General features: G+C 42.8%; 1 protein-coding gene across 1 annotated transcript in view; it reads right to left on the bottom strand.

Annotated features, from left to right (window-relative positions):
- Positions 1 to 2,546, bottom strand: part of LOC108631739 (neurogenic locus notch homolog protein 3) — a 21,451-nt gene extending 18,905 nt beyond the window's left edge. Inside the window, exon 1 of the mRNA XM_018035889.2 lies at positions 2,306 to 2,546. The gene's annotated coding sequence lies outside the window, so the exon portion shown is untranslated. The remainder of the gene's footprint in view (positions 1 to 2,305) is intronic.
- Positions 2,547 to 7,211: the final 4,665 nt, after the last annotated feature.

The following is a 7,211-nucleotide window of genomic DNA, read 5'->3' as shown; positions in this document are numbered from 1 at the left end:
CTATTGACGTTAGCGAAAAATTTTTACATGGAAATTGTAGATCTCGTCGTCCTCTACAAGAAAGATCTGATGCAATTTTCCCGTATCTCCAACGGTTTAGAAAATATTGGCCAAAAACGAAAATTTGGAAGAAATTGAAGGGGTACCCCTTGGAAAAATCTCGGAAAAATCGAAAATTTTTTTTTGTTGTTTATTATTAGCAATGTTCTTCCGAAATCTGATTTCTTTTTAAAAAATGCGTTTCTAAAGTGTATAAACTTTTGGGATTGACTGTATAGCCAATACATCCTTAATTCCGAACGCTGACTCTCATTCCCAGTAAGTGGAATCAGTCGGCTTGGGTCGGCCTCGCTTGTCTCTAAGATGACTCATTATCGAGCAGCAGCAGCAGCATCTATCTTCAACAACCAAAGTACGGTCTTAACAAAAGGTGCACGTAACCGTCGGGCGTAAGGAATGCGAGGAAAGCGGGAATAATTAATACTCGAGGCACATATTCGCGCGGAGACGTGTGCTACGTGTTGTACATCGTGTAAAAAGTACGATCATGCGAGAAACGCGTTTCAGGAAAACTAGGTACACACTTATATATGGGTATACCTTCCCGCTTACGTTCATAGAAATTGCATTCTTTCCCGGTTTAGAAAGTGCATGTACAAGTGGACACGTGTGTACGACGGATTTCACAGGAATTAATTAATTTGCTCGTACGCCGAGTTTTGAACCCGTTCGCGATATGCTTTAAGAATTTCGTAGGCAAACGTAACGACGACTGCTGCTATATCAAAAGTAGATTTGCGTTCAGCCTTTACAGAAGGGGAAGGGGTAAAAAATCTTTCTGGCACGGTGGAATGATTGCACGCTGGTCGATCTCGTTTCCTCGATGGACAGGAGCGAGCGAAGTTTGGAACACGATTACCGTAATCCTTACTAATGGCATTTAGGAAACTCTCCGATCCGTGAAGGCATCAGATTTTTAATTGACTCCGTAATCCGTTCGGACTTACGCGATTCGTTGAATTTCACGCGTGCCGCGTTACCCGATGAAAATACGCGACCGAGGCCACGTTGTTCCACCGTTGTAATTTCTAACTGGCGAGTAAAAAAGAAGGAACGCGGCATGTTAAATAAATGGAGAAAATCGCGTGCACGTGACTCGCCACCGCGCCTCGTCGCAACGGTTTATCCCAGAATTTTTTGGCGTTTCACAGCAAAAAATCGTGTAATTGCTACGTTGCGGAGATTGCGAGTAGAAGTGAACCGAGGGTTAATTTCAATCCAAACGCGGATAATAATCTCGTTACAGAATTACCTATTATCGTCGCATAGAAATAATTAATTATTTCGTACGTCGTGTCAAAGCGACTGTTTAAAAATGAAGTCTTTTCTCTCCCATTAACAAGATGGGATTTCGAATAGACGCGAGAAGTGAAAAGAGCCGGTTCAAAGGTAATTCTCAGTAGAACGGTGCCAGAGGAAACTGTTTCACGAGCGCGATATGTATAATTGATATACGGTTAAAAAATTGCAAAGCTCTAAATGGGAAGGAACGGTGCCGGCGCGGATAATGCGAATTTAATGAAGATCTCGCGGGCCGAGCTCGAGCTCTTTTCACGACTTCACCGAGGCATTTTTAATCAACTAGAATAAGAAGATGACTAAACATAGCTACACACGCGCGATTCACTCCAGGCATCGCGAGATCGCCAAGTGTCCGTACACTCGACACAGAAAGAGTCTCTTCGCTCGTAAATAAAACAGTGGATGTAGAATAACCGTGAGACGGAAGATCCGTCTACCGCTAAACAGATCCATCACAAAATCCTATTACAGGCATCCATCTTTCACGGTTAAACAATCGCGAAGTTCTATTATAAATAGAAAATGAGATAAGGTCTATCGCAAAATTGCATTATGGTGATTAATTCGATATCGATTTTGAAAATGCATTTTAAATTGCATTAAGTGTTAAACACAGTTTATATTTTATACAAATGGAATTCGTAGTTCAATAATAATCGTGTAAGTCACTTTTTCGAACTACTAACACTAATACGTTTAAATATAACGTGAGGTTCTAAGTTATCTCCCTTGCAAACCTATAGCAGCACGACGTAGGTCTGTTAACAGAACAGCTGTACCATTTCCGACACTACGACTTTTACCCCTTCGTTGAAAGAACCGAAAATAATAAAAAGTAGAATCATTTGGTTGGATCATATTTCCCGTTGCATCGAACGTCGAGAGAATCTCAAGTTAAAAAGGAGAACAAAATGAAAAATCGATGGGAGCCTCGCGTACTCACCTTGATTACTATAAATCACACGCGTGGAGACGTGCAACTCGATTAATCCTCCGTTCGCCGTGGAACAATTCGATCACAAAATCGATATATAATTATCGGACGTTAATTTCGCACTGATAGGAACGAATGAACGCGAGAGACTGGTGAGTTCAGATTCGAAAAGTGCGGTATTCGCTCGCAGGTACAACGCGCCTTTCGCCCGCTCAGTCCGCGCCGAATGACGTTCGTATACTGTCCTGGCTCGGTGCGTTCGGCGGAGCCGGCCTCGTATGATGACCCCCTTCTAGAATTCTACGGCCCTGTCGACGTACGCCAGCCTCTGGACACAGCCGTAACACCGTGAATTCTGCGTCAATCCTGTTGTTACACGCGTTCGAACGATTTTTAGCAAACGAAATTTCGCGAAAATTGAAACGCGAACGGATCTCAGATCGATAGGGAAATTCGCCGTGCGTCGCGACGTCGGTCTTTTCCCAGCATAACGTCGCTTCCCCGAAACTGTCCAGGATAGTTTTGAAATTAAAATATAATCGCGAAACTTTCGAGCGTTTCATATTTCATACGTCACAGGTAATTAATACGATTTGTCACATTTTATGTTCCTCGTCTCGTTTCATGAATTTTTACGGCGATTCAGTGACGTCCCTTCGTTTCCTATGAATAAAAACTGCGTGTCGGGAGTTTTTACAATCGGAGGGAATTCTTTCTATCGATCGGGTCTGCGTTTATCGAATACTCGGTCGTCCACGTGAATTTAGTTATTCGATAAAGATTAGCGGTATAAAAGCCTGTTGGCGTAAAAATAAATTCCAACTAGATTTCGCTGCTGTTACAGTTAGTACATTATGTCCGATATAAGTTCCGCTAATCTCTCGTTTCATTTATAACAACGAACGTTTAACGTACCGCTCAGTCTGCACGTCCTTTCGGTGATAAATCATAATGTCAATCAAAATGTATAACTGCGATCTCGATTGCGTAGCAATTTCTCTCTTTTTTGCATTCGAAGTGGCGAGCAGTTACGGATCAACCAATTTCCCATGAATCGTTTTGCACAATCCGGCTGCTATCAACCGGAAACATAAAAATTGATGATGTTACGTCCCGGTGCTTATATTTCAATAATAGATGAAACGGGCGATCGATCGACCAGATGACCCAAAACCATCCGGAATTACACTCCGTCGCTGCCAATAGCCTTTACCAGAGATCTTCATCAGTGTATCGAAACGTGACATCTTCATTTATTTAATACCTGTATTATTAGTAGCAGCAGTCTACTGAGTTTACTGCCTTGTCATTGCTCTTTACTCTGGGACAAATTAACAGACGGACAGATTCTGTTTTGGGATTCATTACACATATAAAGTCACTCCGATTAATATACATGAATCTACGAATAGCATGTTTCAAATTAGAAATTAAAAATGTTTTTATTCGAGACGAATAGCAACTATGTTAATTTATTGATAAAAATTACAAAATAAATTAACTTTCAATACCCTAAATGACTTTAAGCTGTTCGATCCAATATTAAAAAAGTGATTCAATTTTTAATCGGGTACGAATATTGATACTATTTCTACCGATGTCAAAAGACACCTGAAATGTTAGCTTAAAATTATTCTTACTAATTTAATACTTTTTCATCAATTACATTTTTGGCTTTTCCTATACTGGTTATTAAATTAATTAATTAAATCGAGGAAAAACTAATGATAATAATTTTAGGCGAAAATTTCAAAAGGTGTCTTTTGACATCGCTTCATGGAAATAGTGTTAATAGGCCGTGTAAAATATCGTAAAGTTTGATTCTCGTTATTAGGCGGTATTATTTTCCCCCGATCGACGAGATGAGGCGGAAAGCGGATAGCAGCAGCGAGAAAAATTCATGCGGCTCGCACAGACGCGTCCGGAATTCGATTCTGGAACGTATTGCACCTCCGACTTTACGGTACTCCCGTAGCATTGCTCGTAGACACGAAAAAGTGCAGTTGCAGCGAGCTGCATCCGCATAGAGAGGCGAAGAGCCAACGGCGTACAGAGGGACACCAAGGAGGGAAGGAAAGGTGGAGCGGAGTACTTATCGTGCCGTTGCACACGCTGCTACACGCCCATCGTTTTCTTGCCTTCCATTTTTCTCGCCGAAAGGATCCGGCGTAATTCTAGCGCGCACGCTGAAAATTAATGTGGTTCGGCGGTGGTACGCGCGGAATTCGATCCGGCAACGACGACCCGCTTCTTCACCTTTACGGTACCTCCGCGATATCCTGCGCGGCGCCGGCATGGAAATATTCAGTGAACCGCGCCCGTTGCCGTTCCACGATATCCTCCGCGCTGCTCTCGTTGCAAACGGATCCGCGAAACGCACCGTTGTTTCAACGAACGTAAACGTTTCGCTGCCTCGACTACTTCCCCCTTGATCCTCTCCTTTTTCACCGGATAGAAACTAGCTTCGGCATTTGAATTCGCATTTGAATCCGCATTTGAATTTCGTGTTCGAAGTTTCTCCTCGCACGGCCTATGAAAGGTTTCGAGAAATTCGAAGAGGATTCCGCGGAGATTTAGTGCCTAGTTCGGGCCACCTAAATACGAGTTTCAACTCTCACGACTCTGTAGAGTCCAACGAAAAAGTGTAACACCTGCGGAGAGCGGTAAATATCGAGCTGGAACGGGGGCGCTTTGAAGCTGGAATTAAAGAGGCGCCCGTTTAGGACTTTTTGGCATGCCTCGAGCGGTATATGTATGTAATATCGAAATGCGCGGAGGAACGATTCCGCTTTGATAATCAAAGGGAATACTTCTGCCTAATGGTATTCAAATGGGAAATCGGTCGCGTACAGTTACACAGTTTTACATGTATGTTACGTAAATTGGAACTCGAGGTAAGGGAACGTGGACTGACAATTGCCGGGATAACTGCGAACGAATCATGAAATTCAGCCTCGATCGTAAATTCCGGTGGAACTACGCTCGATCAACCGCGACGAGCCAGTGCACATATGTACGTTGCACTCTACGCATCAAATTTATTTTCAGTCATTCCGAATGGAGTCATGCTCGTCGAGTGGACGCGAACGCGAACGTTACCAATTTAGAGAAGTAGGAGGATACAGACGGACGATGGAACAGGGACAGAGGACGATGGACGAGACGCTGCTCTCCGGGTTGTATGCTGTTCCAACATTCCTAGGTGGCCCCGAGGCGCTAAACGAAGTAACCGTCATCGCGAGGAAAGGCCCAGTGACCGACATTCCCCTTTCCATTCTTCCTGATACTCCTTCGCCCGGATCTCAAGTACGACACACGCCGACGACGACCTGTACCAAGTATCGTAACCGGAACCTCTGGAACCTTCGCCCTGAATTTCCGTGCGAGCCGGCCGCTCTCTCGTGCCCGAGGTCAAACTTTTCAGTCGGGCTAAAGAGTCTTGGGAAAAAATCGTATCTTCAAGAAATCTCAAGTTCACGAATCTCAAGACATATTATATAACCGAATGCGTTTAAACGAACGCAAGCTTTTCGTGAATCATTAAAGGAAGACAACAATGTTATCTGCATTATATAATTATGGATAAATTTGTGGTCCAATCTTTTTTTTTTTAATAAAGAGATTCTGTGAAACTATTCATGGTTCATTGGATGATTCGTTTCTTAGAACGCTCGCGTACAGTTACGAAATTACGTGTATTCTATTTTCCCCTCGTAAAAACTGGAGGTCGGAGTCCTACATTTCTTTTTCATCAGCAGCGAACGAAACGCGAACAATGAAATTTTAATAAGCGATCTCCAGTTTTTTAATACTTCTCCATCTCGGTCGAACTAAGCCGTAAAAACGTATACACGAGAACCTGAGGCGTGGCTTTTGGCGAAATCCGGAGAAGTTCATGAATGCATTACATACACGTGTCAAGAACGAGTAAAAATTTGTACAGAAATCGTAATGAGAGAAATAGTTTTCCGTAATGAAAGCATGGAACACAATAGTAAACTAATTTCATATTTCGCACGGATCCTCATATGCTTTATGAAAAAGTTTCCCTACGAAATGCGTAGCGCACGTTCTATATTTTAACACGTGCCCCATCATACGTTCTCGGAGTAGGTGCATACACAGGTGTGAGTTATCGTACTGCAAGAAGTCCGCGTGTAAAAAAGGCGAACTGCAATATCTCCTTTTTCGTTTACGGCTGACTATATATTACGCCTTCCCGATCGATATACAATTTCAATCCTGATTTCATTACCCGTATAGAGGTAAACGTAATTAGTGGTAACAGTAATCGTCACTCGACCATCGAGCACACTGCGAATTTTATAGCCACCCTACACCATGTATTACGGTCCCCGCGTGTATGTACGTACATATGTACCACGAAAGTGCGCCCATACATGTCGTAAATGGACGAGTGCCTGGGGAACGTATATCAATTATCCATCTTATCAACACAACGCCAGGAGCCTTGTCATTATTGGCATGCCGCGAGGGACAAGCAAGTCCGTGTTTGCTGCATCGGGGCTCCGTGAATTACGATGAACTAATTACGCTCGTGTGCGTTAGGAACGGCTACGTGTGTTCTCTGTTACGGAGGGACAAGTTAGCGTCGCTCAAATGTCCGTGAAACGATGCCAGAATTAGATATGAGTTCAATTAAAAATGATTCGATAAACGAGCCGTGATGTATTAAATGATAGACAGCTTTAATATTAAGCGTCATCGTTTTGTATGAAAGATACGTCAATTTTGTTCGTCAATGTCCATTTCATTACTTTACAACATCGGAATATACGTTTCAATGCATATTTAATTTGATTTTAAACATGATGACGAGAACACGATCGTTCCGTCTTTAAATTTTCGTATCCGTCTCCCCACTTGCGCGCACCCTGCGCAATCTCTGGATCAA

The sequence above is a fragment of the Ceratina calcarata genome, unplaced genomic scaffold, assembly GCF_001652005.2.
Source record: "Ceratina calcarata isolate Rehan_Ccalc_2016 unplaced genomic scaffold, ASM165200v1 scaffold93, whole genome shotgun sequence".
NCBI classification, from domain to species: Eukaryota; Metazoa; Arthropoda; class Insecta; order Hymenoptera; family Apidae; genus Ceratina; species Ceratina calcarata.
This window is presented reverse-complemented; position numbering and strand designations above follow the sequence as displayed.